The sequence below is a fragment of the Pseudophryne corroboree genome, chromosome 1 (genome assembly GCF_028390025.1).
Source record: "Pseudophryne corroboree isolate aPseCor3 chromosome 1, aPseCor3.hap2, whole genome shotgun sequence".
NCBI lineage: Eukaryota > Metazoa > Chordata > Amphibia > Anura > Myobatrachidae > Pseudophryne > Pseudophryne corroboree.
The window spans coordinates 607,947,812-607,972,395 of NC_086444.1; the positions used below are offsets into that span (position 1 = coordinate 607,947,812).

General features: G+C 43.8%; 1 long non-coding RNA gene and 1 pseudogene across 1 annotated transcript; one reads left to right on the forward strand and one right to left on the reverse strand.

Annotated features, from left to right (window-relative positions):
- Positions 1-2,932: 2,932 nt before the first annotated feature.
- Positions 2,933-23,317, reverse strand: LOC134927512 (uncharacterized). Its single transcript, XR_010177667.1, has 3 exons — positions 23,254-23,317; positions 12,923-12,977; positions 2,933-3,091 (listed from the first exon to the last, which is right to left on the reverse strand). It is a non-coding gene; the product is annotated as an uncharacterized LOC134927512 (long non-coding RNA).
- On the forward strand, positions 4,691-4,809 carry LOC134948802 (5S ribosomal RNA; annotated as a pseudogene).
- Positions 23,318-24,584: the final 1,267 nt, after the last annotated feature.

Here is a 24,584-nt window from a genome sequence, read left to right on the forward strand (position 1 = left end):
CCGATGTTCACCTCTCACATCGATGGCACGTGGTGCTCCACAGTTTCCACATTGGTTATTCACAATGGGGCCATTTTATTATTATTATTATTATTATCCTTATTTATATGGCACCACAAGGGATCCGCAGCGCCGATTACACAGTACATAACCAAATGAGCAAACAAGAAAACAGCACTTATAGTTAAAGGCAATATAGGACAGGTATGGAAAACCAGGGGTTAGGTGCCATCAAAGGGAGTATCGAGTATAAAATAGTGTAAGTAAGAAAAAGAAATGCACATGAGGAAAGAAGGCCCTATCTAAAAGGTTAAGGGCCGACAGACCGGGGTGACACAGAAGGGGTAGACAGTTAGCATAGACAAGAGGGTTAGGAGGAGAGTTGGCTGGGTTTGGTGAAGAAGAGCCCATTTGAAGTTTTGTAGAGAGGTGGAGCGTGAGATGGGGAGAGATAGAGATTTCCAGAGATAGGGAGCAGCACATGCAAAATCTTGTAGGTAGGAGTATGAGGAGGTAATCAGTTGGCAGGAGAGATGGCGTGCATTACCAGAGTGAAGAGGACAGGTGGGAATGTAAATAGATTAGGTCAGAGATGTAAGAGGGAGAAGAGTGGGTGAAATGGATTCTGAATGGGTAGGGTAGTCCGTGAAGGTACTGCAAGAGAAGAGAGGTGTATGTAGTATACTTGGTGAGGAAGATGAGACGGGCAGCAGCAATGAGGATAGATTGGAGTGGAGAGAGGCATTTTTCAGGGAGGCCAGATAGGAGGAGATTACAGTAGTCCAATCTGGAGATGACCAGTAAGTGGATGAAGGTCTTAGTAGTGTCCTGGGTGAGAAAGGGTCTGATCATGGAGATGTTTTTGAGATTGAAACAGCAGATTTGTGAGAGGTACTGAATGCGTGGTTTGAAGGAGAGGGAGGAGTCAAGGATTACTCCAAGACAGCGCACTTGGGGGCTAGAGGAGATAGTAGTGCCATCAATGGATAATGAAATTGTGGGAGGTGAGGTTATGCAGGAAGATGATCAGCTCAGTCTTAGACATGTTAAGTTTAAGAAAGCACTGGGACATCCAGAAAGAGATAGCAGAGAGACAGTTGGAGATACGAGTGAGGAGAAGTCATGGGAAGAAAGGTATATTTGAGTTTTATCAGTGTAGAGATGATATTGTCAAAAGAGCTAATGAGCTCACGTAATAAGGATGTGTAGAGAGAGAATAGGAGAGGCCCAAGAACAGAACCTTGGGGACACCTACTGGTAGAGGAAGTGGGTGGGAGGTGAAGTCATGAGATGATACAAAGAAGGAATGGTCAGAAAGGTAGGAGGACAGCCAGGAGAGAGCAGTATCACGCAGACCAAGGGAGTAAAGGATTTGCAGGAGGAGAGGGTGGTCCACAGTGTCAAAAGCAGCAGAGAGGCCAAGGAGAATAAGCATGGAGAGAGATAATGTACCAACCAATTAGCTCCTGTCATTTTTCAAACATAGTCTGTAAAATGACATTTAGGAGCTGAGTGGTTGGTACTTTACCTTTCTCCATGTTATTTCTCTCTATGCTTTGATAAATCTGCCCCTGTGTATTAAATAAAAAGTTAGGGTCAGCAGACATCAAAAGTATAGCGTTGGTGTCAGTTGAAACACAAGGTGCAAATGTTTTGCACTAGGAAAAATGACTCAGTTCTGCTAGTCATGTCATTGCCATAGGACTATCATCTTACACTGGTGATGCTTCCAAGGGTGTTAAAGCAAATTAAAATAGAAGGTATTTCAGCCATCCTAGCTGACTTGGATTGGCTATACAGGTCATGGGCATGGGGAAGTGGGGAAGGGGGGGGGGGGGGGGGAGTTGGGTTCATCTTGACAACATCTGCTAAGCCCAGACTTGGTGAGCTGAGGTCCAGTTCACAGTGGCTGGTATTAAAAATGGGACATTATAATACTTTAAACATTGCACTACAAGTCCCAGCAAGTCTTGGCTCTCTGTGACCTTTAGTGCCACATACTAAATTTAAATTACAGAAATTTACACCTAAAAAATATTCACACCAATGCCCTTGCTTCCATCTTTATTCCACACCTTTGTCATTTTCTTCTCTCATCCAGTAATCCACAGGATAAATATGTAAAAAACCTTCATAAATGACTATGGCCCTCATTCCGAGTTGATCGCTCGTTGACGTTTTTCACAGCGTAGCGATCAGGCTAAAAATTGGCAGTTCTGCGCATGCGTATGGGCCGCAGTGCGCACGCACTAAGTACTTTCACAGAAAACTTTGCAGTTTTACACAAGGCCAAACTACTGTTTTATATCGCTCGAGTGATCGGTGAGTGATTGACAGAAAAGGGGCGTTTCTGGGTGGGAACTGACCGTTTTCCGGGAGTGTGCTAAAAAATGCAGGCGTGTCAGCAGAAAACGCAGGTGTGCCTGTAGAAACGGGGGAGTGGCTGCCCGAACGCAGGGCTTGTTTGTGACGTCAAAACAGGAACTGAACTGTCTGCAGTGATCGCAAGGTAGGAGTAGGTTTCGAGCTACTCTTAAACTGCATAAAAATATTTAATAGCAGAACTGCGAACCTTTCGTTCGCACTTCTGCTAAGCTAAAATACACTCCCAGAGGGTGGCGGCTTAGCGTTTACACTGCTGCTAAAAGCAGCTAGCGAGCGATCAACTCGGAATGAGGGCCTATATACTTTCTTCGCAGAGGCATGAAAAAATGAGGTAAAGATAATCAAAAATGTGTTGTCCACTATCAATATATTTTATAAAAAAATAACCACGACAATACCACAGAAAAAAACAAACAGAAAACACTTACCCTAAATTCATAAAAATATTTAAGTCGCCCAGTAGTTTTTTTATTCCAATTCCCTTAGTTTATACCACATACTCTATATAAATAATGACTCAAACAACAGAATTGCTATTATACTCCCCTTTAATTGAGTTAGCACTGGCAGCTCCATGAGACGACGACCAGGTCACCCCTTGAAGAGGCGCCAACCTAGCAATTTTCCCAGGGTAAATGACGGGCAACCATTATTGCGCCACTATAGGCCACCAAGGAGCACTGCTTATCGCCAATATGCACCTCACCTGTTGGAAGGAAACACCAGAAATTAACATTCAAACAAAATTCAAAAATGATATGCATCAAATGAATCAACATATTAAAATTTGGGCGGGTGTGTGGGTATCTCCACTGGATCCCTGGAACAAAAGAGGAAGTTGGTCTGCCCTCTTCCTCTTATATATCCCCAGATAAGGATACTACCTATTTTTCTATAGGGATAGCACCCTGCTGCTAATTGAGTTCCTTACCTGCCCCCTCCCCCCCCCCCTTCTCACTCAGACTAGGCAGCTGGCTAGGACCTGCGAGGAGGGGGACCAACCTTTGGCGCTGCAGGTTTTTGAACAAGTATATAAAGGCAGTAGGGTGTCTATGGGTGTGATAAATAGATGTGTGTAATATGTATAGGTGTAGTGGAAATATATACGTACGGAGGCAGTGGGATGTAAATGGGTGTGATGAATATATATGGAGGCAATGGATTGTGTCCAGATAAAAATTGTTTATTAAGTGAAAAAAATGTTTAAAAATATTAACAGTTTTTGACAATATTCCGTAAAAAATTAGAAAAAGAAGGCAATTATGTTCAGTGTGTTTCTATTACAAGCCGGTGGACTGCAACAACTACATACCAGCAACCAGCAACCACCATAAAAACTGGTTGAAAGGAATACCTGGGGGGCAATTCAAAAGATTTAAGAGGAATTGTTCCACAGACATCACCTTTGAAGACCAAATCTCGACACTAGAAAAGAAGTTTCTAGAAAGAAACTACGACAAAGACACCGTCCATAAAGCTATAGAAGCAGCAAAAGAAACAAAAAGGGAAGACCTCCTCAAATATAAAGAGAAAAACAAACAGGAAGCGACAGAAGTAACTTTCATCACCAACTACAGCAGTCAGCACAAATACTTTGAAAAAATAATCAATAAGAACTGGCATCTACTCAAACGTGATGAAGAAATCAAGGAATATATACAAGACCGCCCAAGATTAATTTATAGGAAAGCACCAAATATAAAACAAGAAATAGTATCCAGCTATATACCCGAAGAAAAAAAGAAAAAAGGAAGGACTTGGATAAACGATACAACACCAGGATTCTATCACTGTACAAGATGCAAAGCATGCAAAACATGCAAACAGAGAAGCACCAAACCAACAAATAACTTTAGATCGAATGAAACTAAAGAAATTTTCAAGATAAAAGAAAAGATGACCTGCGACACAACAGGAGTAATATACTTACTAACCTGTCCATGCAATCTACAATATATAGGACGAACCACAAGAAGCCTAAAAACAAGGATAAACGAACATCTAAGAAATATTGACAACGAAGTAGAAACGCACAGCGTCTCAGATCACTTCAAAAAAATCCATAACCATGATGGAAGCCTTCTAAACTTCATAGCAATTAAAAAAGTCACCATACCCTGGCGAGGTGGAGATTACATCAGAACCATGTCAAGAGAGGAAACAAAGTGGATTTATAACATGCAAACCCTGACACCAAAGGGTCTAAATATCGACTTTGAACTCAGCAGTTTTTTGGGAGACTAACTGACACCACAAAAACACCCACTAGGTTTAGTCACACCACCAGGACTGCAAGAAAGTGAATAAATACTGTCATACCATCCACAAACCACCCGATCCCATTCCGAACTCGGAAGTAAAGAGGTTTGGGCCTAACAAGTAATAGAATGGGAGACCATCTATGAACCTTAGGTGCAGTAAAATTACTTCTAGCAAAACCCTGGTGACGATGTCTGACAGCCTACCTGGGGCACAAGTGGTTTAAAGACCAATCAACCAAGAAAAGCAATCAGATTCGCACTAAGAAGAACCAAAGAATAAGAAGAAAATACCTACGAACCAAAAACAGAAAAGAATAACGAACAAATTAAAAAACCAACGACCAAACAAAGAAGAGTAAACACTCCTTATAAATTAATTACAAGAAAAATAAATATAAAAGCAAGACTCTAAGGAATATCCAGTTGAATATTCCACATTCACACTTATTATCATCCGCATGCTAATCAATTTTCACCACTCATCTCCATAACTACACCATTTAAATATATTTCCTAGGTGCCACATCTCAATACGTGACATACACCTGTTATAAATAACTCCAGGACTGACCACTTCTTATTAAAACTATTATAATGTCCGTTTAGATACTTGAACATACATCACAGACCTACCATAAAAAACATTAGAAACTTAGGACATCCGCTATGTAGACATTTAATACAACCACTATTTTTCTTCATCTATTTCATATATATCCCAATCCGTATATAACTTTTATCTATTTTCTCTTCACTCATAAAAACCATGTGCATGCATACAGGGCATATATATCCCTATCCGTGTATAACCACAACCTAATTATGCTTCTTCTTTCATAAAAAACCACGTATATGTATATATAATAAACATAGTCTATTCTTGTAAGTCCCTCTGTGAAACAACAGCGACTTTGCAAGAAAGCAATTTTTGACACTATGTGGCAGATGATTTAAATGTATCAGAAATTTACAATGTGTATTTTGTTACTATTCACTATCAGAAACTTGCAATGTGTACTTTGATACTATTTATGACAAGCTGAAGACGAAAACACGCTTGCCATATTATTGAACAAATCAAAGATAGGATTAAATGAGAAACAGCTTTGCACAATAGACGTGCTAATTGCACTGATTGAAAGGAAACTCTTTTGAACCAATCACAGCAGACTCAACCCTATCTAAATGAGCTAGAGACAGACACCAACACACTGTCCCTGACGAAGCACGGCACCATTGGCCGAGTGAAACGCGTTGGACCACGCCCCCTCTTCTCACCCGAAACCCGGAGATCCCGACTTCCTGGAAGACGTCAACGAGGTAACATCAAAGGAACCGGAGTTACAGGCGCCTGTAACAAACCGCGGATACGGAGGAAGAAAAAAGACAAAAAGACACCTGCAGCAGCATAGGACACCCACGGACTCCTCAGCCCTGCTAAGGGCGAAGACACGTAAGCAACCCGTGACACACCATCACCTGAAAAACATTACCATTACAAACTGCCTTTCTAAGAGCAACAGGAACTTATTATAAACCGGACCCTTTTGTGGACACAGACAGCTCTGCCGTGACTCACACCATATTAACCCCGTAACACTCTAAATAGAAGAGACCGGTCTCTCTATGATCAAAAGCAAAGTGTAAACGATCACATATCGATTGACATTAGACTCAAAATCTGGTTTTATATATATATACAATTTTATTTTTATTCTATATATATATTTTTATTTTTATTCTATATATATATCTTTATTCTATTCCATAATTTTTTATATATTTTTTATATCTTATATTTTTAATTGATGTGCTGCATATGTTTATTATGTAATAGAAACACACTGAACATAATTGCCTTCTTTTTCTAATTTTTTACGGAATATTGTCAAAAACTGTTAATATTTTTAAACATTTTTTTCACTTAATAAACAATTTTTATCTGGACACAATCCATTGCCTCCATATATATTCATCACACCCATTTACATCCCACTGCCTCCGTACGTATATATTTCCACTACACCTATACATATTACACACATCTATTTATCACACCCATAGACACCCTACTGCCTTTATATACTTGTTCAAAAACCTGCAGCGCCAAAGGTTGGTCCCCCTCCTCGCAGACTCTGTAAAACCAGGAAACAAACGAAAAGAGTTTCCTAAACCAACCTGGGCCGCTCGGCTACACAAAACACACAAGTAAACATTTCTAGGGAGCGCAGAGCACATCCCCAACAACACAGAAGCTGGCTAGGACCATTTAAATTAAAAAATGTGAGCTTACATATACTTAATTAAGTATTCAACAAGAAGGGTTCATACAAAGTAAATAGATATGTACAGCAAATGTTTTTATAGATCAGTGCGCTTATCCAACAATCGGGAATCCCCTCTAAGGGTCAGTCATTAGCAGTTTGAAAAAGTCTTAAAAATGTCACTGTCCTCAGCAAAATGGCAGGATCATCTAAATTCTATGGGCACACTCCAGACTTCCTGGCGGCAGCTCAGTTCCTCAGTAAATGACCCGGGTATATTCAGTCATTGGAAATTCTATAGTACTAGGAGAGAAGAACAAGCGCCTTATGGTGCAGTAATTTTGTTAATAGTGTATTGCAGACACAACAAATGGAAAGGTCCGTACCAGTACACGGGTCTGCCACTCTATGTGAACTCTATGGTGGAGAACACCTACTGGATAAGGAATCGATAGGTCCTAACACAAGTTGTTATCTGGTGGAGAACACTTACTGGATAAGGAATCGATAGGCCCTAACACAAGTTGTTATCTGGTACGGACCTTTCCATTTGTTGTGTCTGCAATACACTATTAACAAAATTACTGCACCATAAGGCGCTTGTTCTTCTCTCCTAGTACTATAGATATGTACAGCAGCTGAGCCCATATCAATAAATCACACAATAACTCATCTCATGTCCCCTTTCCCTGTGTGGCCATGCCCCCTTTATCCATGGTCACGTCCCCATGGTAAATGTTGGAGGGTATGCAATACATACAGTATTTATCAAAGGGTAAAGAGCCATTTAGCCAAAATAAAATGAGATTTAGGGGTAACTTTACTATGTGGCGGTTTTTATGGGGTTTTGTAAACTGCCATGAATGTCCATCTATTTTACGGTGGTTTTGTGTTTTTTGTTTTGTATTTGCTAATTGGCATTTTGGCCAAACTGCCATTAAACCACTATAACTAGAGATGTGCTGCGGGCACTTTTCGTGTTTTGTGTTTTGGTTTTGGTTCTGGTTCCAACCTCGTGTTTTGGATCTGGATTGGTTTTGCCAAAACCACCCTTTCGTGTTTTGGTTTTGGATCTGGATGATTTTTGAAAAAAACATAAAAACAGCCAAAATCACAGAATTTGGGGAAAATTTTGATCCTACGGTATTATTAACCTCAATAACATTCATTTCCACTCATTTCCAGTCTATTCTGAACACCTTACACCTCACAATATTGTTTTTAGGCCAAAAGGTTGCACCAAGGGGGCTGTATGACTAAGCTAAGTGACACAAGTGTGCGGCACAAACACCTGGCCCATCTAGGAGTGGCACTGCAGTGTCAGACAGGATGGCACTTAAAAAAAATAGTCCCCAAACAGCACATTATGCAAAGAAGAAAAAGAGGTGCAATGAGGTAGCTGTATGACAAAGCTAAGCGACACAAGTGTGTGGCACAAACACCTGGCCCATCTAGGAGTAGCACTACAGTGGCAGACAGGATGGCACTTAAAAAAAAATAGTCCCCAAACAGCACATCATGCAAAGAAGTAAAAGAGGTGCAATGAGGTAGCTGTATGACTAAGCTAAGCGACACAATTGAGTGGCACAAACACCTGCCCCATCTAGGAATGGCACTGCTTTGCAACAGGGTATATATATATATACAGCAGGATCACTGGAATTATACGGCAGGATCACTGGAATTATATGTTAGGATCACTGGATTTATACGCCAGTACCACTTGAATTATACGGCAGGATCACTTATACCTTATTCCAGTGGTACTGGCGTATAAATCCAGTGATCCTGCCATATAATGTATCGCCCAGTACCACTGGAATTATACGGCAGGATCACTGGATTTATACAGCAGTACCACTGGACATGTACGGCAGTATCAATGGACATATACAGCAGTATCACTGGACATATATGGCAGTACCATTGGACATATGCAGCAGCACAGGGACACCACCACTGGACTGATGCAGGACAACACAGCAATGGACTGGACATATGGCAGCAGAGGACACCACCACTGTGACTGGACTGATGCAGCACAAGACACTACCACTGTATTGATGCAGGACAACACAGCACCACTGCAATGGACTGGACTTATACAGCAGCACTGGACATATGGCAGTAGATGACACCACTACCACCACTGTGACTGGACTGATGCAGCACAATACACCACCACTAAACTGATGCAGCACAACACAGCACCACTGGATTGGACTTATACAGCAGCACTGGACATATGGTAGCAGAGCAGGGCTGTTTCTAGCCAATCTGGCTCCCAGTGCGAGATTTAAAAATGCACCCCCTCCCCCCCCCCCCCCCCCCCGTGACATAAAAAAATGCGCCCCCCCCCCCCCCAGATTGAAAGAAAAAAACAACCATCGCCTCGGTAAGGGGGCGTGGCCTCGTTAAAATGGGCATGGCCTCGTTAAAATGGACGTGACCTCATCTGAAAAGACTATCTCACACCCCAGTTTTTGACCCTGCACCAACAGATCACGGCCACCATAGGGAAAAAAAATTCTACCATTTTAAGCCCCACACAGTAATGCCCCCTGCACCATATTATGCCACACACCGCAATGCCCTTGATACATTAAATCCCCACATTATGGCAGGCAGAGTCCCCATTTTCCACATTATGGCAGGCAAGTGTCCCCATTTTAGACATTACGGCAGGCAAGAGTCCCCATTTTACACATTACGGCAGGCAAGAGTCACCATTTTACACATTACTGCAGGCAAGAGTCCCCATTTTATACATTACAACAGGCAATAGTCCCCATTTTATACATTACGGCAGGCAAGTGTCACCATTTTACACATTACGGCAGGCAAGTGTCCCCATTTTACATATTATGGCAGGCAAGAGTCCCCATTTTACACATTAAGGCAGGCAAGTGTCCCCATTTTTACACCTTATGGAAGGCAAGAGTCCACATTTTACACATTACGGCAGGCAAGTGTCCCCATTATACACATTATGGCAGGCAAGAGTCCCCATTTTACACATTATGGCAGGCAAGAGTCCCCATTTTACACATTATGACAGTCAAGAGTCCCCATTTTACACATTAAGGCAGGCAAGTGTCCCCATTTTTACACCTTATGGAAGGCAAGAGTCCACATTTTACACATTACGGCAGGCATGAGTCCCCATTTTACACATTATCGCAGGCAAGTGTCCCCTTTTTACAGATTACAGCAGGTGTCCCCATTTTAAACATTATGGCAGGTAAGTGTCCCCATTTAACACATAATGGCAGTCAGAGTCCCCACTGAGAGAGATTGAAAGAGATCGAAAGAGAGAGTTACTATACTTACAGAGGCGATTCCCGCTCTTCGGCCCACCTCCCCAGTCGCTCCTCGCGCCGGCCGCCTTTCCCTCTTCATAACTTGGATCCCCCTCCTCCTCAGTACTCCGCTCGGGGGGGCGGAGTTTAACGGAATGATGCGGTTGCGTTGTGACGTCACGATGCAACTGCATTATTCCGCAAAACTCCGCCCCCCGAGCAGGGTACTCGGGAAGAGGGAGGAGGGGGAAGCAGGGAGCCATAGTTAGTGCCCCGGCGGGCGCCCCCTGCAGCAGAGGACACAACCACTGTGACTGGACTGATGCAGCACAAGACACTAACACTGAACTGATGCAGGACACTGAGAACGGAGACACGTCCTCTCTCTACACTCTCCATTGCCAGAGTGAAAATGGCGGCAACGCTCGGCTTCTTCTATGGTATCCAAACCCACGAGAATCCGACAGCGAGATGATGACGTTTTGTCTCGTTCTGGTTTCCAAGTCAGGCGGGAAAACCCAAGCCCGACTCGGATCCGGGCTCGGGTGGTGACGTTCGGGTGGGTTTGGTTCTCAGGGAACCGAACTCGCTCATCTTTAACTATAACACCCTTGCATCTACCTTGTCAATCAAGTTGAGGAATCACAATACACTTATAATGAGGGCAATCATGATGTTTAAAGGAGACAGACAACACTTCTAATTCTTTTAAGTGAGAAATACTATTTTATTGATATATTAAGGTAAAAAACATTACTATTAATATGGTTTAATTTTATTAAGAGCAATATTTTTATTAGTTATATTAAAGGGGCAATTAACTGAGAGTTGGTGTTCAAAAATATTCTTATGACGAGGCAACATTTATAATTTTATTTCTATATACATTATGGGCACATTTTAATGCAACGCACAGTAAGGGATGCCAGACAGGCTTCACCTTTATTTTCAGAAAGTCTACTCTCACCACGGTATTACTTTTACAGAATAATACAGTATATTAAAGTGTATTGTAGTAGATGATAGTACATCAGATGTCCAGTGTGTCATGTTTTTAGTTGATACAGCAGGTTGCTCGAATCTTTGGCTTTTGACACCTATTTCCCAAGCTCAGAGCCTAGCAGTGGCCCGATTCTGAAATTTATGCAAATATATTCGCAGCTGCAGGTTTGTACGCAGCAGCTATGTGAAAATATGCAAATGTAGCAAACACCAGGAGCTGTATAGAGGCACCCATAATCTGTATCTCTGATCTGTCACATATGAACACAGGCGCAATCATCCGACGCACATCGGGCAAACATTTTCTAAGTAACCCTATGGTTGCGCAGCATGGCCGCTGGAGGTAAAAAGCTAGAGCCATTGTAACTGCTTATAGGATTGCAGTTGCAAGCTGTGAAATGCCCCCAAAATGGTCATGACATGTCTGTATTTGAATCTCCATTCCCCCATTACCTCTCACAAATGGTCTCTTACAGACCATCACTTTGTGAATAAATCATGTCACAAGTCTATCACAGTACATGTGCAGTGTGACTTGTACACATGAAAAGTGATATAAAATTGCCCTGAATCAGGCCCAGTCTTACAACCAAGCACACATAGCCACAAACAATATTACTGAACTGATTTGAAGAGTCTGATTCTAAGTAAAGATGTGCATTCTCAGTTTCCTGAAAACCTAGCCTGCTCAAACTTCAGGGATCAGATAGAATCCCGGACTTGGCTTGGGTTTTTGTGCCAGGCTCAGATTCCAAAACGAGGCAAAATGTCATCTTCCTGGCGTCGGAACCTGTGTGTTTTGGATTTGATATAAGTTCCACCCACAGTGATGTGGATGCCATTTCACGGCAGACACCAGACGGAGTGTACAACCACTAGACTGCCAGGGCAAATATCACTATTATCCTCCTAATATCTGGTCAGGATCTCTGCGGTCAGGATCCCGGCAGTCGAAATACTGACAACAGAATCCTGACGGAATGGCGGCGCTGGCATCGCGACTAGGAGTTTTTGGTGTTGTGATTTGTGAAAAATGAAAATAAAAAAAAATAGTTGTGTTCTTTGTAAAACTTGTTATGTGTGTTCAATAAAGCCCAGTAGGTGCTGTGCCCCACTGTTTAATATATAAGCACTGTGAGTCTGCAATGTGAAGTTATCATCTTGTGTGTGTTCCTACTGCATAAATAAAAAAAAATGCACTGAGATGATATGGATCACGTTCAGTCGATAGAAGATCAGGAGCGGCAACCAAGTACTAGTGCTGTGGCTGCTGCCAGTCATGATGATCATGATATTAGTGCTTTAAAATCTACTAAAGCCAGTGCTCAAGGGCATAGAGGTTTTAATAAAGGGCACCTTAAATTAAAACAATAATTTAGAACACTAAAGAAAAAAACACATCACCTCTAAAACAGGGAAAGTTTATAGCCCAAAAAAACAACATAAAATTGCCACTATACCATACAACACATGCAGTGGCAAGTACAGGCTCAGACTCTGGTCTTTATTTATAAGTGGTGGTTCTGTATCTCTCAGTCAGCAATCGTCTTCTGCCTCTCACACTCAGAGTCTGGACATGGTGACAAAAAATGTATAATCGGAATATCAATGCTGAAATAAAACACACTAAGGTAGTAGAACAAACTGTGTGTTCAGAAATGACTCTTTAGAGAGTTTACGTGTGTCCATGACTGCTATGTGTGAGCCTTACCTTTCTGATACTGTACTCATGGAAAAACCTCCTTCCATTTCTGCACCTTCTGTTACTGTGGGGATAAGCAGCACAAGTCAACATGCTGACATAGAATTTGAGGATCATGCTACTATGGAATTACAACAGTATGAGGGGGATATTTGTGTGGGTCTGGTATGTTTGACCAGTGGACAGGATGCTGACAGTCACAATACTGATGCCAGCACCCCGATGTTTTAAATCCCCGACAGGGGCGAGGTATGTATGCTAACCCCCTCTCCCCTACACCCTAACCCTCACTTCCTGCAGCCTACCGTAACCGCCTCCCTTAGTGCCTAACCAAAGCCCCCCCAGTGGTACCTAAACCTAACCCCTCCCCTCCCTGCAGCCTATTTCTGGCTTCGGGATTCCAACTGCCAGGATCCCGACAGCCGGTATTTTAACTGCATTCCATTTGTGTAGCTGACACTGGCACTAATGAGGAGGTTGATGATGAGGATATTATTTGTGTAAGTCAGGCAGCAGTGGAAGCAGTTCTTGCTCATGATAAGAAGGCCATTGTCATGCCTGGGTATAAAGCCAAAAAAATTCAGCTTTTATGTATGGAATTTCTTTTATTCAAATCCTGACAACAATTTTCAAGCCATCTGTAGAGTTTGTTAAGCCACGGTAAGTAGAAGTAGGGACGTTACCTATCTAGGAACCTTCTACCTGTTACATCATTTGAATCTTGCACTGATTTTCTTTTCTGCCACTGCTGTGTGGCAATGTTTCATAGATGTGCTTTAAATTGCTGTGTGTTTGTACCGCTGCTCTGTTGCTTAGTAATCAGCAAGCTCGCTGTAGGCGCTGCGCAGTGAAAACAATATTATGAGCCATAAATTAGTCAAATTGACTGGAAATTACTGGAAATTAATGTTATTGAGGTTAAGAATACTAACAAAAAAACAACAGGCCCGCATGATGTAATTTTAGCTGTTTTTTAATATTTTTTTTTAAATATTACAGATCCAAAACCAAAACATGTGAGGGTGGTTGTGGCAAACACAAAACCCGATGACAATTTAGTACCAGAAACAAAACACGAGGGTCGGTGCACATCTCTATTTCTGAGTTGGGAGTAAAGCAAAAAAGAGCAAATAACTGTGCATATGGGAAAACCATGATGTAATCTAATACCCCTTTTCCACCTAAGAACCGTGTCCGATCCGGGATGTTTAACACGGCTACAACCCGTGTCGGCCACCCCGTTTCCACTACACTTCGACACGGGTTATTCCCGGGTCTGATCTGTTTCCACCTAACCCGGGTAAGCTCTGTAAACGCCTATTGCTGTCATTACAAATGGACTTTTTACTGTCTCATCAAGATGATGTCATCAAAAGGACCAAAAGGGAGGGGTGGGGCCTGCTCACAGCATTGCAGCAATGGACGTCGGTGCAGTAGCTGTGTCTAGCATGGAGTCGCATGTGCCCAGCGTAGTGTTGTAGCTGCTGCAATAGATGTGCATCCGCGTTTGTTTGCTGCTGCGGTGCCTGCATGTGCCCAGAGTGTCTCCCAGGGATGACATCATCTTCCAGTGCCCCAGAAGCACCAATCAGCGTCTCAGAGCGTTACTCGGGTCTGAAAACACGTGTAATGACCGTTTCCACTGCACCGTTATCCGCATCATTACCGTGTTCTACCCAGGTAAATAGCCGGGTAGGATTCCCGGGTCACTCAACCCGTGTTGACCAGTTTCCACCTACTAAAAACCCGTGTAGATGCGCGCCCCCGTGCAAAAACACGGGTAAAAACAGCTAGTGGAAAAGGGGTATAAGTGGTACAAATAAATGTATTGTTTGCATGCAGGGTAAATACTGTCAGGTTTTGCATGTAGCACACAAATACTGGGTAGCCTTACTTTTTATCTGCCCCTCAGCAGTTTAACATAGTTTTGCCAAGGTGCACAGTTACTTGCCCTTTTTTTTTTATTTACTCCCACCTCAGAATCAGGCTCTTAGGGGTTTATATACTGAACATAGGTTTGTATAACCCAGTACTTATGATCATGTTTATACAGTACCCAGCATTTAAAAGGGTAATGCTATAATGAGCCATGTCTTGCTAGTTACATATTGATCATAAACACGATCAGAAGCGTTTTCCAACACTGAGGTTTCATAAAAATAGCCCTTTTGTTTTCAAAAGCTACTTTTAGTGTTTGGACTGATGATAAAGTGTGCAATGTGTTTACAGTGTATAGTGTTTTCCACAATATATATTCAATTTAACCATCCAGCTTTTTAGGATCATATATTTCTGCAAATACAAAAGTATGGCCTAGATAGGAACTGCAAAGGAAGTCAGATCTGAGGTCCAATCAGCATACAAAAGCACATTGTTACTTTAATTGTGAAATGATGGCTTTATATACCAGTCTCTCAATCAGAAAACATTGTTAGAAAAAATGCAAGTAGTGTACATGTATAGTAATGTATGTGAAGTGATCTAGCAGATGATTAACAACACAATTGTCTGTGATTTCTGTCTCATATGAAAGCAAAATACTGTTATATTCAGTTTGAAGCAGAAATCCATCGGAACATAGAGCAGTGTCATCCTGCTGAGATACTGATTTGTCTTCTCAATCAAGATATTAAGAAGAGCATAATAAATCAACATAGTAGCTGGTTCATTAATTCTCTAAATTTAGCTCATCAATGTCATCATCAACAAGGTTATATATATAAGGTGCTACATTTTCCAAAGGACAGGCAGCAATGCACAAAGCAGAAATGTACAAGTTATATAAAAAAAACTATAGAACATACAATTGAATTAGGATGAGATAAGAAAATATCAGTCACATCAGAAGACAAAGCAGTAAATAAAGAAACCTTTCGTAAGGACAAGGGGTTCAGTAAAGGACATAGGAGGAAAAATAAGAATTTACTTACCGATAATTCTATTTCTCGTAGTCCGTAGTGGATGCTGGGGACTCCGTCAGGACCATGGGGAATAGCGGCTCCGCAGGAGACAGGGCACAAAAGTAAAAGCTTTAGGATCAGGTGGTGTGCACTGGCTTCTCCCCCTATGACCCTCCTCCAAGCCTCAGTTAGGATACTGTGCCCGGACGAGCGTACACAATAAGGAAGGATTTTGAATCCCGGGTAAGACTCATACCAGCCACACCAATCACACCGTACAACCTGTGATCTGAACCCAGTTAACAGTATGATAACCGAAAAGAGCCTCTTAAACGAAGGCTCCCAACAATAATAACCCGATTTTTGTAACAATAACTATGTACAAGTATTGCAGACAATCCGCACTTGGGATGGGCGCCCAGCATCCACTACGGACTACGAGAAATAGAATTATCGGTAAGTAAATTCTTATTTTCTCTGACGTCCTAAGTGGATGCTGGGGACTCCGTCAGGACCATGGGGATTATACCAAAGCTCCCAAACGGGCGGGAGAGTGCGGATGACTCTGCAGCACCGAATGAGAGAACTCCAGGTCCTCCTCAGCCAGGGTGTGCCCCTGACAAAGTAGCAGCTCGGCAAAGTTGTAAAGCCGAGACCCCTCGGGCAGCCGCCCAAGATGAGCCCACTTTCCTTGTGGAATGGGCATTTACATATTTTGGCTGTGGCAGTGCTGCCACAGAATGTGCAAGCTGAATTGTACTACACATCCAACTAGCAATCGTCTGCTTAGAAGCATGAGCACCCAGATTTTTGGGTGCCTACAGGATAACAGCAAGTCAGTTTTCCTGACTCCAGCCGTCCTGGAAACCTATATTTCCAGGGCCCTGACAACATCTAGCAACTTGGAGTCCTCCAAGTCCCTAGTAGTCGCAGGTACCACAATAAACTGGTGCAGGTGAAACGCTGACACCACCTTAGGGAGACACTGGGGACGAGTCCGCAACTCTGCCCCGTCCGAATGGACAATCAGATATGGGCTTTGTGAGACAAAGCCGCCAATTCTGACACTCGCCTGGCCGAGGCCAGGGCCAACAGCATGGTCACTTTTCATGTGAGATATTTCAAATCCACAGATTTGAGCGGTTTAAACCAATGTGATTTGAGGAATCCCAGAACTACGTTGAGATCCCACGGTGCCACTGGAGGCACAAAAGGGGGTTGTATATGCAGTACTCCCTTGACAAACTTCTGGACTTCAGGAACTGAAGCCAATTCTTTCTGGAAGAAAATTGACAGGCCGAAATTTGAACCTTAATGGACCCCAATTTGAGGCCCATAGACACTCCTGTTTTCAGGAAATGCAGGAATCGACCGAGTTGAAATTTCTTCGTGGGGCCTTCCTGGCCTCACACCACGCAACATATTTTCGCCACATGTGGTGATAATGTTGTGCGGTCACCTCCTTCCTGGCTTTGACCAGGGTAGGAATGACCTCTTCCGGAATGCCTTTTTCCCTTAGGATCCGGCGTTCCACCGCCATGCCGTCAAACGCAGCCGCGGTAAGTCTTGGAAACAGACATGGTACTTGCTGAAGCAAGTCCCTTCTTAGCGGCAGAGGTCATGAGTCCTCTGTGAGCATTTCTTGAAGTTCCGGGTACCAAGTCCTTCTTGGCCAATCCGGAGCCACGAGTATAGTTCTTACTCCTCTACGTCTTATAATTCTCAGTACCTTGGGTATGAGAAGCAGAGGAGGGAACCCATACACCGACTGGTACACCCACGGTGTTACCAAAAACGTCCACAGCTATTGCCTGAGGGTCTCTTGACCTGGCGCAATACCTGTCCAGTTTTTTGTTCAGGCGGGACGCCATCATGTCCACCTTTGGTCTTTCCCAACGGTTCACAATCATGTGGAAGACTTCCCGATGAAGTCCCCACTCTCCCGGGTGGAGGTCGTGCCTGCTGAGGAAGTTTGCTTCCCAGTTGTCCACTCCCGGAATGAACACTGCTGACAGTGCTATCACATGATTTTCCGCCCAGCGAAAAATCCTTGCAGTTTCTGCCATTGCCCTCCTGCTTCTTGTGCCGCCCCGTCTGTTTACGTGGGCGACTGCCGTGATGTTGTCCCACTGGATCAATACCGGCTGACCTTGAAGCAGAGGTCTTGCTAAGCTTAGAGCATTGTAAATTGTCCTTAGCTCCAGTATATTTATGTGGAGAGAAGTCTCCAGACTTGATCACACTCCCTGGAAATTTTACCCCTGTGTGACTGCTCCCCAGCCTCTCAGGCTGGCATCCGTGGTTACCAGGACCCAGTCCTGAATGCCGAATCTGCGGCCCTTTAGTAGATGAGCACTCTGCAGCCACCGCAGAAGAAACACCCTTGTCCTTGGAGACAGGGTTATCCGCTGATGCATCTGAAGATGCGATCCGGACCATTTTTCCAGCAGATCCCACTGAAAAGTTCTTGCGTGAAATCTGCCGAATGGAATCGCTTCGTAAGAAGCCACCATTTTTCCCAGGACCCTTGTGCAATGATGCACTGACACTTTTCCTGGTTTTAGGAGGTTCCTGACTAGCTCGGATAACTCCCTGGCTTTCTTCTCCGGGAGAAACACCCTTTTCTGGACTGTGTCCAGAATCATCCCTAGGAACAGCAGACGTGTCGTCGGAAACAGCTGCGATTTTGGAATATTTAGAATCCACCCGTGCTGTCGTAGAACTACTTGAGATAGTGCTACTCCGACCTCCAACTGTTCTCTGGACCTTGCCCTTATCAGGCTATCGTCCATTTTCTTTGAAGAAGAATCATCATTTCGGTCATTACCTTGGTAAAGACCCGGGGTGCCGTGGACAATCCAAACGGCAGCATCTGAAACTGATAGTGACAGTTCTGTACCACGAACCTGAGGTACCCTTGGTGAGAAGGGCAAATTGGGACATGGAGGTAAGCATCCCTGATGTCCAGGGACACCATATAGTCCCCTTCTTCCTGGTTCGCTATCACTGCTCTGAGTGACTCCATCTTGATTTGAACCTTTGTATGTAAGTGTTCAAATATTTCAGATTTAGAATAGGTCTCACCGAGCCGTCTGGCTTCAGTACCACAATATAGTGTGGAATAATACCCCTTTCCTTGTTGTAGGAGGGGTACTTTGATTATCACCTGCTGGGAATACAGCTTGTGAAATGTTTCCAATACTGCCTCCCTGTCGGAGGGAGACGTTGGTAAAGCAAACTTCAGGAACCTGCGAGGGGGAGACGTCTCGAATTTCCAATCTGTACCCCTGGGATACTACTTGTAGGATCCAGGGGTCCACTTGCGAGTGAGCCCACTGCGTGCTGAAACTCTTGAGACGGCCCCCCACCGCACCTGTTTGTACGGCCCCAGCGTCATGCTGAGGACTTGGCAGAAGCGGTGGAAGGCTTCTGTTCCTGGGAATGGGCTGCCTGCTGCAGTCTTCTTCCCTTACCTCTATCCCTGGGCAGATATGACTGGCCTTTTGCCCGCTTGCCCTTATGGGGACGAAAGGACTGAGGCTGAAAGGACGATGTCTTTTTCTGCTGAGATGTGACTTGGGGTAAAAAAGGTGGATTTTCCAGCTGTTGCCGTGGCCACCAGGTCCGATGGACCGACCCCAAATAACTCCTCCCCTTTATACGGCAATACTTCCATGTGCCGTTTGGAATCTGCATCACCTGACCACTGTCGTGTCCATAAACATCTTCTGGCAGATATGGACATCGCACTTACTCTTGATGCCAGAGTGCAAATATCCCTCTGTGCATCTCGCATATATAGAAATGCATCCTTTAAATGCTCTATAGTCAATAAAATACTGTCCCTGTCAAGGGTATCAATATTTTCAGTCAGGGAATCCGACCAAGCCACCCCAGCGCTGCCCATCCAGGCTGAGGCGATCGCTGGTCGCAGTATAACACCAGTATGTGTGTATATATTTTTTAGGATATTTTCCAGCCTCCTATCAGTTGGCTCCTTGAGGGCGGCCGTATCTGGAGACGGTAACGCCACTTGTTTTGATAAGCGTGTGAGCGCCTTATCCACCCTAAGGGGTGTTTCCCAACGCGCCATAACTTCTGGCGGGAAAGGGTATACCGCCAATAATTTTCTATCGGGGGAAACCCACGCATCATCACACACTTCATTTAATTTATCTGATTCAGGAAAAACCACAGGTAGTTTTTTCACACTCCACATAATACCCTTTTTTGTGGTACTTGTAGTATCAGAAATATGTAACACCTCCTTCATTGCCCTTAACAAGTAACGTGTGGCCCTACAGGAAAATACGTTTGTTTCTTCACCGTCGACACTGGAGTCAGTGTCCGTGTCTGTGTCTGTGTCGACCGACTGAGGTAAAAGGACGTTTTAACGCCCCTGACGGTGTTTGAGACGCCTGGACAGGTACTAATTGGTTTGCCGGCCGTCTCATGTCGTCAACCGACCTTGCAGCGTGTTGACATTATCACGTAATTCCTTAAATAAGCCATCCATTCCGGTGTCGACTCCCTAGAGAGTGACATCACCATTACAGGCAATTGCTCCGCCTCCTCACCAACATCGTCCTCATACATGTCGACACACACGTACCGACACACAGCACACACACAGGGAATGCTCTGATAGAGGACAGGACCCCACTAGCCCTTTGGAGAGACAGAGGGAGAGTTTGCCAGCACACACCAAAACGCTATAATTATACAGGGACAACCTTTATATAAGTGTTTTTCCCTTATAGCATCTTAATATATATAATCATATCGCCAAATAAGTGCCCCCCCTCTCTGTTTTAACCCTGTTTCTGTAGTGCAGTGCAGGGGAGAGCCTGGGAGCCTTCCCACCAGCATTTCTGTGAGGGAAAATGGCGCTGTGTGCTGAGGAGAATAGGCCCCGCCCCCTTTTTGGCGGGCTTCTTCTCCCGTTTTTCTGAGACCTGGCAGGGGTTAAATACATCCATATAGCCCCAGGGGCTATATGTGATGTATCTTTTAGCCAGTATAGGTATTTCATTGCTGCCCAGGGCGCCCCCCCCCAGCGCCCTGCACCCTCAGTGACCGCTGGTGTGAAGTGTGCTGACAACAATGGCGCACAGCTGCAGTGCTGTGCGCTACCTCATGAAGACTGAAAAGTCTTCTGCCGCCGGTTTCTGGACCTCTTCACTCTTCGGCATCTGCAAGGGGGTCGGCGGCGCGGCTCTGGGACCGGACTCCATGGCTGGGCCTGTGTTCGATCCCTCTGGAGCTAATGGTGTCCAGTAGCCTAAGAAGCCAATCCATCCTGCACGCAGGTGAGTTCACTTCTTCTCCCCTAAGTCCCTCGTAGCAGTGAGCCTGTTGCCAGCAGGACTCACTGAAAATAAAAAACCTAACAAAACTTTTACTCTAAGCAGCTCTTTAGGAGAGCCACCTAGATTGCACCCTTCTCGGCCGGGCACAAAAATCTAACTGAGGCTTGGAGGAGGGTCATAGGGGGAGGAGCCAGTGCACACCACCTGATCCTAAAGCTTTTACTTTTGTGCCCTGTCTCCTGCGGAGCCGCTATTCCCCATGGTCCTGACGGAGTCCCCAGCATCCACTTAGGACGTCAGAGAAAGAGAACTATTTGTAAAAGCTAAAATTCTAGTGTGGGAAGGAATAAATGGAGATGATGGTGGTGGTGGCAAGCAAGGTGGTCATTCCGAGTTGTTCGCTCGGTAATTTTCTTCGCATCGCAGCGATTTTCCGCTAACTGCGCATGCGCAATGTTCGCACTGTGACTGGCCAAGTAAATTTGCTATGAAGATTGGTATTTTACTCACGGCATTACAAGGTTTTTTCTTCGTTCTGGAGATCGGAGTGTGATTGACAGGAAGTGGGTGTTTCTGGGCGGAAACTGGCCGTTTTATGGGAGTGTGTGAAAAAACGCTACCGTTTCTGGGAAAAAACGTGGGAGTGGCTGGAGAAACGGAGGAGTGTCTGGGCGAATGCTGGGTGTGTTTGTGACGTCAAACCAGAAACGACAAGCACTGAACTGATCGCACTGGAAGAGTAAGTCTCGAGCTACTCAGAAACTGCACAGAGAAGTCTTTTCGCAATATTGCGAATCTTTCGTTCGCAATTTTGATAAGCTAAGATTCACTCCCAGTAGGCGGCGGCTTAGCGTGTGCAATGCTGCTAAAAGCAGCTTGCGAGCGAACAACTCGGAATGAGGGCCCAAGTACTGTGAGTAGGTAAGCCAATATGGGATGGGGTAAGCAAATGTGAATTTTAAGGTGTTAAAGTGTTTGAAAGTTTAGAGGTTGGGGAAGAGATGCAAGTGTGAGAAGCGGAAAGCTCTCTGATCATTCAGGTTGTGCAGTGTCTGCAATAGGAACAGTGGGCAGACAGAGAGCATAGCGTGGGAACCTGTGGTTGTGGATAGCGTCACCAGCAGTTAGGAGAGAGGAAGAGGATGAGAAAATGCATAAGGGCAGTGGATAGGAGGCAGATTTGGAAGAAAAATTATTTTGGTTATCGGAGTTACAGTAAGAGAGTAAGGGGGACATTTACTAAGCAGTGATAAGAGCGGAGAAGTGAGCCAGTGGAGAAGTGGCCCCATCAACCAATCAGCAGCTCTGTATAATTATATAGTATGCAAATTATAGATGTTACTTCAGTGTTGATTGGTTGCCATGAGCAACTTCTCCACTGGCTCACTTCTCCGCTCTTAACACTGCTTAGTAAATGTCCCCCTTAGTGTAGCAAAACTGTTGGCACAGAGTCTGGGGGAGTGTGGAGGGAGTGATAGAGCTTGGATGAAGGGAAGAAATGAGTGTAGGGTGTGGGGAAGGTAAAAAGGTGGGGAAAAGAATCTGGGAGACAAGAAGTGGAGGAAAGTGAAAGACAAGAACAATGGGGAGAAGAGATTATATGAGACAAGGTATGAGGTGGGATGGTGCAGGGTTGACAGGGGAGAGGGCACTAGTTGTGGGTAAACAATAATAGCAGATAGAAGGCATCACTATGTGGTACAGTGCCAGTGGCAAGGGATTGGAGATGATGGAGAAGGGAGGAAAGGATAGGAGGGATGGACAAATTATCTAAGTGGATAGCACATGTTGATCATGTCTGATGTAAGCAAAGAAGGCTGGGGTGATAGGATAGGGGATAACAGGGGGGTAGAGTGCTACAAGGTATAGATAGGATGCTGAAGAGTAGCAAGTGGAAAACGTAATTGTCAAATAAGTATAGAGTATATAAGGGGTCTATGTACTAAGCTGAGATAAGGGTATAAAATTAAAAATGCTGAGAAAATCCCTGCACACATCACTTCTTGATTTGTACTATAGAGATTTCTCTGCATTTTAGATGCCTGCACTAAGTGCATTCTAGATTTTTGCACTGCCATAGGCACCTATGAAAGCACTAAGTTAATTATTACTAAGAGAAGAGGTCACTTACCGTTGGGTGTCTTCTCCAGCACTGGTATCTCCACCAGTAGCTGCCAAAAACTGCTTCTCCTTACTGTAGAAGCAGGACATGAGCTTTGTCAACGATGGTTGTCAATAAAGTTTGTTTAAAAAGATAAATCTCTGCTCAGCTGCAGATGCACACTTGCACAGGATGGAACTCCAGAGACAGGGTGAGTCCAGTGTCTGTGCTGTCTGCCTGCACTGCTGATGGGGTGACTTACCAATCACTCTCTTCAGTGGGTCTACTATTATTACACATCGCGGTAGCCAACTCATGCTTTGCAGCAACAACAGGTGAAGCAGGAGCAGCTTTAGCACCACAATGCAAAAAAAAGGTTATACCAAGGTATATTCATGTGCTAGGTGTATGAGATCCTTTACCAAGCTGCAGCCAAAGATTATGGGGAAGGCACTTCCACATACATAAAGCAGAATGAGGCTGCGATCTGTTTAGATTTACACAATAATAGCTCATTTCAAATGGATACATTTAAAAATAAAAATTTAATAAAAGATCATAAATTCATACATAAAACATTATATAGCATGAATTCATGTGCAATATTAAAAAAAGGTATATAATACTCTGTATAATGGGTAAGGAGGTATATAATTGAGTCGGTAAAGGAGTCCGTTCCATAGGTGCCCTTGTGGGAAATAAAGTGCATTGCAATGAGAGTCTCTTAGTGATGTGGAGAGTCCGATCAATAATGCAGTGTCCAATGCACCATTAGAGGGAATACCAGTTGTAAATTGTCCCGTTTGGTTGGTGAGTTACTCATGCAATACAGTGTCGGTGGTGTGTCGGAATCCTCTCTGAGACTCTTCTGGTAAATAAATATATGCCAAGGGCTGGTTTGGATCTAAATAGATGAAACATCCTGACCCACTCAGTAACACTGACGCGTTTCGCTGTGTATAACCTGCAGCTTTTTCAAAAGTATGATGCATTATCTTTGTTTGGGGTTTATATACCCTAAGCAATATGGTGACTTAATTAGCTCCTGGGTGTTTAGTACAATCAATCAATTATAATATACATAAAATCAATAAAAATTTAGACAGAAGACCTACTTCCATAGAGGGACTATTTATAGAAACAGATTGATATTTCTTTATTCTGTTAGTATTTCACATAAAAAAGGGATATAATTCAACCAATCATCGGTTTTGTTTGTCCCAGTGTTGTCTGGGCAACAGTTCCTGATATGTTTCAATAGGTTGAGGATATGTCATGTGATAGATTTACATATCATCTGATGATCAGTCACATGACAGGGACTTTTACCCAGTTTAACAGGAGATCAACCTTTATCATTA